The sequence below is a fragment of the Musca autumnalis genome, unplaced genomic scaffold (assembly GCF_047663935.1).
Source record: "Musca autumnalis isolate F117 unplaced genomic scaffold, ASM4766393v1 scaffold_150, whole genome shotgun sequence".
NCBI lineage: Eukaryota > Metazoa > Arthropoda > Insecta > Diptera > Muscidae > Musca > Musca autumnalis.
Genome location: NW_027411701.1, coordinates 25,021 through 33,360, shown reverse-complemented (window position 1 = coordinate 33,360; position 8,340 = coordinate 25,021).

The window sequence follows — 8,340 nt, the reverse complement described above, 5'->3', positions numbered from 1 at the left end:
TGTATTGGGAAAGTCATGCCCGGTGAACTTTTGTATTGGGAAAGTCATGCCCGGTGAACTTTTGTATTGGGAAAGTCATGCCCGGTGAACTTTTGTATTGGGAAAGTCATGCCCGGTGAACTTTTGTATTGGGAAAGTCATGCCCGGTGATCTTTTGTACTGGGAAAGTCATGCCCGGTGAACATTTGTACTGGGAAAGTCATGCCCGGTCAACTTTTGTATTGGGAAAGTCATGCCCGGTGATCTTTTGTATTGGGAAAGTCATGCCCGGTGAACTTTTGTATTGGAAAAGTCATGCCCGGTGAACTTTTGTATTGGGAAAGTCATGCCCGGTGAACTTTTGTATTCGGAAAGTCATGCCCGGTGAACTTTAGTATTGTGAAAGTCATGCCCGGTGAACTTTTGTATTGGGAAAGTCATGCCCGGTGAACTTTTGTATTGGGAAAGTCATGCCCGGTGAACTTTTGTATTGGGAAAGTCATGCCCGGTGAACTTTTGTATTGGGAAAGTCATGCCCGGTGAACATTTGTACTGGGAAAGTCATGCCCGGTCAACTTTTGTATTGGGAAAGTCATGCCCGGTGATCTTTTGTACTGGGAAAGTCATGCCCGGTGAACTTTTGTATGGGAAAAGTCATGTCCGGTGAACTTTTGTATTGGGAAAGTCATGCCCGGTGAACTTTTGTATTGGGAAAGTCATGCCCGGTCAACTTTTGTATTGGGAAAGTCATGCCCGGTGATCTTTTGTACTGGGAAAGTCATGCCCGGTGAACTTTTGTACTGGGAAAGTCATGCCCGGTGAAAGTCATGCCCGGTGGGAAAGTCATGCCCGGTGAACTTTTGTATTGGGAAAGTCATGCCCGGTGAACTTTTGTATTGGGAAAGTCATGCCCGGTGATCTTTTGTATTGGGAAAGTCATGCCCGGTGAACTTTTGTATGGGAAAAGTCATGCCCGGTGAACTTTTGTATTGGGAAAGTCATGCCCGGTGAACTTTTGTACTGGGAAGGTCATGCCCGGTGAACTTTTGTATTGGGAAAGTCATGCCCGGTGAACTTTTGTATTGGGAAAGTCATGCCCGGTGAACTTTTGTATTGGGAAAGTCATGCCCGTCAACTTTTGTATTGGGAAAGTCATGCCCGGTGATCTTTTGTATTGGGAAAGTCATGCCCGGTGATCTTTTGTACTGGGAAAGTCATGCCCGGTGAACTTTTGTACTGGGAAAGTCATGCAGGGTGAACTTTTGTATTGGGAAAGTCATGCCCGGTGAACTTTTGTATTGGGAAAGTCATGCCCGGTGAACTTTTGTATGGGAAAAGTCATGCCCGGTGAACTTTTGTATGGGAAAAGTCATGCCCGGTGAACTTTTGTTTTGGGAAAGTCATGCCCGGTGAACTTTTGTATTGGGAAAGTCATGCCCGGTGAACTTTTGTATTTGTATCATGCCCGGTGAACTTTTGTACTGGGAAAGTCATGCCCGGTGAACTTTTGTATTGGGAAAGTCATGCCCGGTGAACTTTTGTATTGGGAAAGTCATGTCCGGTCAACTTTTGTATTGGGAAAGTCATGCCCGGTGAACTTTTGTATTGGGAAAGTCATGCCCGGTGAACTTTTGTACTGGGAAAGTCATGCCCGGTCAACTTTTGTATTGGGAAAGTCATGCCCGGTGAACTTTTGTATTGGGAAAGTCATGCCCGGTGAACTTTTGTATTGGGAAAGTCATGCCCGGTCAACTTTTGTATTGGGAAAGTCATGCCCGGTCAACTTTTGTATTGGGAAAGTCATGCCCGGTGAACTTTTGTACTGGGAAAGTCATGCCCGGTGAACTTTTGTATGGGAAAGTCATGCCCGGTGAACTTTTGTATTGGGAAAGTCATGCCCGGTGAACTTTTGTACTGGGAAAGTCATGCCCGGTCAACTTTTGTATTGGGAAAGTCATGCCCGGTCAACTTTTGTATTGGGAAAGTCATGCCCGGTGAACTTTTGTATTGGGAAAGTCATGTCCGGTGAACTTTTGTATTGGGAAAGTCATGCCCGGTGAACTTTTGTATGGGAAAAGTCATGCCCGGTGAACTTTTGTATTGGGAAAGTCATGCCCGGTGATCTTTTGTACTGGGAAAGTCATGCCCGGTGAACTTTTGTACTGGGAAAGTCATGCCCGGTGAACTTTTGTATTGGGAAAGTCATGCCCGGTGAACTTTTGTATTGGGAAAGTCATGCCCGGTGAACTTTTGTATTGGGAAAGTCATGCCCGGTGAACTTTTGTATTGGGAAAGTCATGCCCGGTGAAATTTTGTATTGGGAAAGTCATGCCCGGTGATCTTTTGTACTGGGAAAGTCATGCCCGGTGAACTTTTGTATTGGGAAAGTCATTCCCGGTGAACTTTTGTATTGGGAAAGTCATGCCCGTTGAACTTTTGTATTGGGAAAGTCATGCCCGGTGATCTTTTGTACTGGAAAGTCATGCCCGGTGAACTTTTGTATGGGAAAAGTCATGCCCGGTGAACTTTTGTATGGGAAAAGTCATGCCCGGTGAACTTTTGTATTGGGAAAGTCATGCCCGGTGAACTTTTGTGTTGGGAAAGCCATGCCCGGTGAACTTTTGTATTGGGAAAGTCATGCCCGGTGAACTTTTGTATTGGGAAAGTCATGCCCGGTGAACTTTTGTATTGGGAAAGTCATGCCCGGTGAACTTTTGTATTGGGAAAGTCATGCCCGGTGAACTTTTGTATTGGGAAAGTCATGCCCGGTGAACTTTTGTATGGGGAAAGTCATGCCCGGTGAACTTTTGTATTGGGAAAGTCATGCCCGGTGAACTTTTGTATTGGGAAAGTCATGCCTGGTGAACTTTTGTATTGGGAAAGTCATGCCCGGTGAACTTTTGTATTGGGAAAGTCATGCCCGGTGATCTTTTGTACTGGGAAAGTCATGCCCGGTGAACTTTTGTACTGGGAAAGTCATGCCCGGTGAACTTTTGTATTGGGAAAGTCATGCCCGGTGAACTTTTGTATTGGGAAAGTCATGCCCGGTGAACTTTTGTATTGGGAAAGTCATGCCCGGTGAACTTTTGTATTGGGAAAGTCATGCCCGGTGATCTTTTGTACTGGGAAAGTCATGCCCGGTGATCTTTTGTACTGGGAAAGTCATGCCCGGTGAACTTTTGTATGGGAAAAGTCATGCCCGGTGATCTTTTGTACTGGGAAAGTCATGCCCGGTGAACTTTTGTATGGGAAAAGTCATGCCCGGTGAACTTTTGTATTGGGAAAGTCATGCCCGGTGATCTTTTGTACTGGGAAAGTCATGCCCGGTGAACTTTTGTATTGGGAAAGTCATGCCCGGTGAACTTTTGTATTGGGAAAGTCATGCCCGGTGAACATTTGTACTGGGAAAGTCATTCCCGGTCAACTTTTGTATTGGGAAAGTCATGCCCGGTGATCTTTTGTACTGGGAAATTCATGCCCGGTGAACTTTTGTATTGGGAAAGTCATGCCCGGTGAACTTTTGTACTGGGAAAGTCATGCCCGGTGAACTTTTGTATTGGGAAAGTCATGCCCGGTGAACTTTTGTATTGGGAAAGTCATGCCCGGTGAACTTTTGTATTGGGAAAGTCATGCCCGGTGAACTTTTGTATTGGGAAAGTCATGCCCGGTGAACTTTTGTATTGGGAAAGTCATGCCCGGTGAACTTTTGTATGGGAAAAGTCATGCCCGGTGAACTTTTGTATGGGAAAAGTCATGTCCGGTGAACTTTTGTATTGGGAAAGTCATGCCCGGTCAACTTTCGTATTGGGAAAGTCATGCCCGGTGATCTTTTGTACTGGGAAAGTCATGCCCGGTGAACTTTTGTATTGGGAAAGTCATGCCCGGTGAACTTTTGTATTGGGAAAGTCATGCCCGGTGAACTTTTGTATTGGGAAAGTCATGCCCGGTGATCTTTTGTACTGGGAAAGTCATGCCCGGTGATCTTTTGTACTGGGAAAGTCATGCCCGGTGAACTTTTGTATGGGAAAAGTCATGCCCGGTGAACTTTTGTATGGGAAAAGTCATGCCCGGTGAACTTTTGTATTGGGAAAGTCATGCCCGGTGATCTTTTGTACTGGGAAAGTCATGCCCGGTCAACTTTTGTATTGGGAAAGTCATGCCCGGTGAACTTTTGTATGGGAAAAGTCATGCCCGGTGAACTTTTGTATTGGGAAAGTCATGCCCGGTGAACATTTGTATGGGAAAAGTCATGCCCGGTGAACTTTTGTATTGGGAAAGTCATGCCCGGTGAACTTTTGTATTGGGAAAGTCATGCCCGGTGATCTTTTGTACTGGGAAAGTCATGCCCGGTGAACTTTTGTATGGGAAAAGTCATGCCCGGTGAACTTTTGTATTGGGAAAGTCATGCCCGGTGAACTTTTGTATTGGGAAAGTCATGCCCGGTGAACTTTTGTATTGGGAAAGACATGCCCGGTGAACTTTTGTATTGGGAAAGTCATGCCCGGTGAACTTTTGTATTGGGAAAGTCATGCCCGGTGATCTTTTGTACTGGGAAAGTCATGCCCGGTGAACTTTTGTACTGGGAAAGTCATGCCCGGTGAACTTTTGTATTGGGAAAGTCATGCCCGGTGAACTTTTGTATTGGGAAAGTCATGCCCGGTGAACTTTAGTATTGGGAAAGTCATTCCCGGTGAACATTTGTACTGGGAAAGTCATGCCCGGTCAACTTTTGTATTGGGAAAGTCATGCCCGGTGATCTTTTGTACTGGGAAAGTCATGCCCGGTGAACTTTTGTATTGGAAAAGTCATGCCCGGTGAACTTTTGTATTGGGAAAGTCATGCCCGGTGAACTTTTGTATTGGGAAAGTCATGCCCGGTGAACTTTTGTATTGGGAAAGTCATGCCCGGTGAACTTTTGTATTGGGAAAGTCATGCCCGGTGAACTTTTGTATGGGAAAAGTCATGCCCGGTGATCTCTTGTACTGGGAAAGTCATGCCCGGTGAACTTTTGTAATGGGAAAGTCATGCCCGGTGAACATTTGTACTGGGAAAGTCATGCCCCGTCAACTTTTGTATTGGGAAAGTCATGCCCGGTGATCTTTTGTACTGGGAAAGTCATGCCCGGTGAACTTTTGTATGGGAAAAGACATGTCCAGTGAACTTTTGTATTGGGAAAGTCATGCCCGGTAAACTTTTGTATTGGGAAAGTCATGCCCGGTCAACTTTTGTATTGGGAAAGTCATGCCCGGTGATCTTTTGTACTGGGAAAGTCATGCCCGGTGAACTTTTGTACTGGGAAAGTCATGCCCGGTGAACTTTTGTATTGGGAAAGTCATGCCCGGTGAACTTTTGTATTGGGAAAGTCATGCCCGGTGAACTTTTGTATTGGGAAAGTCATGCCCGGTGAACTTTTGTATTGGGAAAGTCATGCCCGGTGATCTTTTGTACTGGGAAAGTCATGCACGTGAACTTTTGTACTGGGAAAGTCATGCCCGGTGAACTTTTGTATTGGGAAAGTCATGCCCGGTGAACTTTTGTATTGGGAAAGTCATGCCCGGTGAACTTTTGTATTGGGAAAGTCATGCCCGGTGAACATTTGTACTGGGAAAGTCATGCCCGGTCAACTTTTGTATTGGGAAAGTCATGCCCGGTGATCTTTTGTACTGGGAAAGTCATGCCCGGTGAACTTTTGTATTGGAAAAGTCATGCCCGGTGAACTTTTGTATTGGGAAAGTCATGGCCGGTGAACTTTTGTATTCGGAAAGTCATGCCCGGTGAACTTTTGTATTGGGAAAGTCATGCCCGGTGAACTTTTGTATTGGGAAAGTCATGCCCGGTGAACTTTTGTATGGGAAAAGTCATGCCCGGTGATCTTTTGTACTGGGAAAGTCATGCCCGGTGAACCTTTGTATTGGGAAAGTCATGCCCGGTGAACATTTGTACTGGGAAAGTCATGCCCGGTCAACTTTTGTATTGGGAAAGTCATGCCCGGTGATCTTTTGTACTGGGAAAGTCATGCCCGGTGAACTTTTGTATGGGAAAAGTCATGTCCGGTGAACTTTTGTATTGGGAAAGTCATGCCCGGTGAACTTTTGTATTGGGAAAGTCATGCCCGGTCAACTTTTGTATTGGGAAAGTCATGCCCGGTGATCTTTTGTACTGGGAAAGTCATGCCCGGTGAACTTTTGTACTGGGAAAGTCATGCCCGGTGAAAGTCATGCCCGGTGGGAAAGTCATGCCCGGTGAACTTTTGTATTGGGAAAGTCATGCCCGGTGAACTTTTGTATTGGGAAAGTCATGCCCGGTGATCTTTTGTATTGGGAAAGTCATGCCCGGTGAACTTTTGTATGGGAAAAGTCATGCCCGGTGAACTTTTGTATTGGGAAAGTCATGCCCGGTGAACTTTTGTACTGGGAAGGTCATGCCCGGTGAACTTTTGTATTGGGAAAGTCATGCCCGGTGAACTTTTGTATTGGGAAAGTCATGCCCGGTGAACTTTTGTATTGGGAAAGTCATGCCCGGTGAACTTTTGTATTGGGAAAGTCATGCCCGTCAAATTTTGTATTGGGAAAGTCATGCCCGGTGATCTTTTGTACTGGGAAAGTCATGCCCGGTGAACTTTTGTATGGGAAAAGTCATGCCCGGTGAACTTTTGTATGGGAAAAGTCATGCCCGGTGAACTTTTGTATGGGAAAAGTCATGCCCGGTGAACTTTTGTATTGGGAAAGTCATGCCCGGTGATCTTTTGTACTGGGAAAGTCATGCCCGGTCAACTTTTGTATTGGGAAAGTCATGCCCGGTGAACTTTTGTATGGGAAAAGTCATGCCCGGTGAACTTTTGTATTGGGAAAGTCATGCCCGGTGAACATTTGTATGGGAAAAGTCATGCCCGGTGAACTTTTGTATTGGGAAAGTCATGCCCGGTGAACTTTTGTATTGGGAAAGTCATGCCCGGTGATCTTTTGTACTGGGAAAGTCATGCCCGGTGAACTTTTGTATGGGAAAAGTCATGCCCGGTGAACTTTTGTATTGGGAAAGTCATGCCCGGTGAACTTTTGTATTGGGAAAGTCATGCCCGGTGAACTTTTGTATTGGGAAAGTCATGCCCGGTGAACTTTTGTATTGGGAAAGTCATGCCCGGTGATCTTTTGTACTGGGAAAGTCATGCCCGGTGAACTTTTGTATGGGAAAAGTCATGCCCGGTGAACTTTTGTATGGGAAAGTCATGCCCGGTGAACTTTTGTATTGGGAAAGTTATGCCCGGTGAACTTTTGTATTGGGAAAGTCATGCCCGGTCAACTTTTGTATTGGGAAAGTCATGCCCGGTCAACTTTTGTATTGGGAAAGTCATGCCCGGTCAACTTTTGTATTGGGAAAGTCATGCCCGGTGAACTTTTGTATTGGGAAAGACATGCCCGGTGAACTTTTGTATTGGGAAAGTCATGCCCGGTGAACTTTTGTATTGGGAAAGTCATGCCCGGTGATCTTTTGTACTGGGAAAGTCATGCCCGGTGAACTTTTGTACTGGGAAAGTCATGCCCGGTGAACTTTTGTATTGGGAAAGTCATGCCCGGTGAACTTTTGTATTGGGAAAGTCATGCCCGGTGAACTTTAGTATTGGGAAAGTCATGCCCGGTGAACATTTGTACTGGGAAAGTCATGCCCGGTCAACTTTTGTATTGGGAAAGTCATGCCCGGTGATCTTTTGTACTGGGAAAGTCATGCCCGGTGAACTTTTGTATTGGAAAAGTCATGCCCGGTGAACTTTTGTATTGGGAAAGTCATGCCCGGTGAACTTTTGTATTGGGAAAGTCATGCCCGGTGAACTTTTGTATTGGGAAAGTCATGCCCGGTGAACTTTTGTATTGGGAAAGTCATGCCCGGTGAACTTTTGTATGGGAAAAGTCATGCCCGGTGATCTTTTGTACTGGGAAAGTCATGCCCGGTGAACTTTTGTAATGGGAAAGTCATGCCCGGTGAACATTTGTACTGGGAAAGTCATGCCCGGTCAACTTTTGTATTGGGAAAGTCATGCCCGGTGATCTTTTGTACTGGGAAAGTCATGCCCGGTGAACTTTTGTATGGGAAAAGTCATGTCCAGTGAACTTTTGTATTGGGAAAGTCATGCCCGGTGAACTTTTGTATTGGGAAAGTCATGCCCGGTCAACTTTTGTATTGGGAAAGTCATGCCCGGTGATCTTTTGTACTGGGAAAGTCATGCCCGGTGAACTTTTGTACTGGGAAAGTCATGCCCGGTGAACTTTTGTATTGGGAAAGTCATGCCCGGTGAACTTTTGTATTGGGAAAGTCATGCCCGGTGAACTTTTGTATTGGGAAAGTCATGCCCGGTGATCTTTTGTA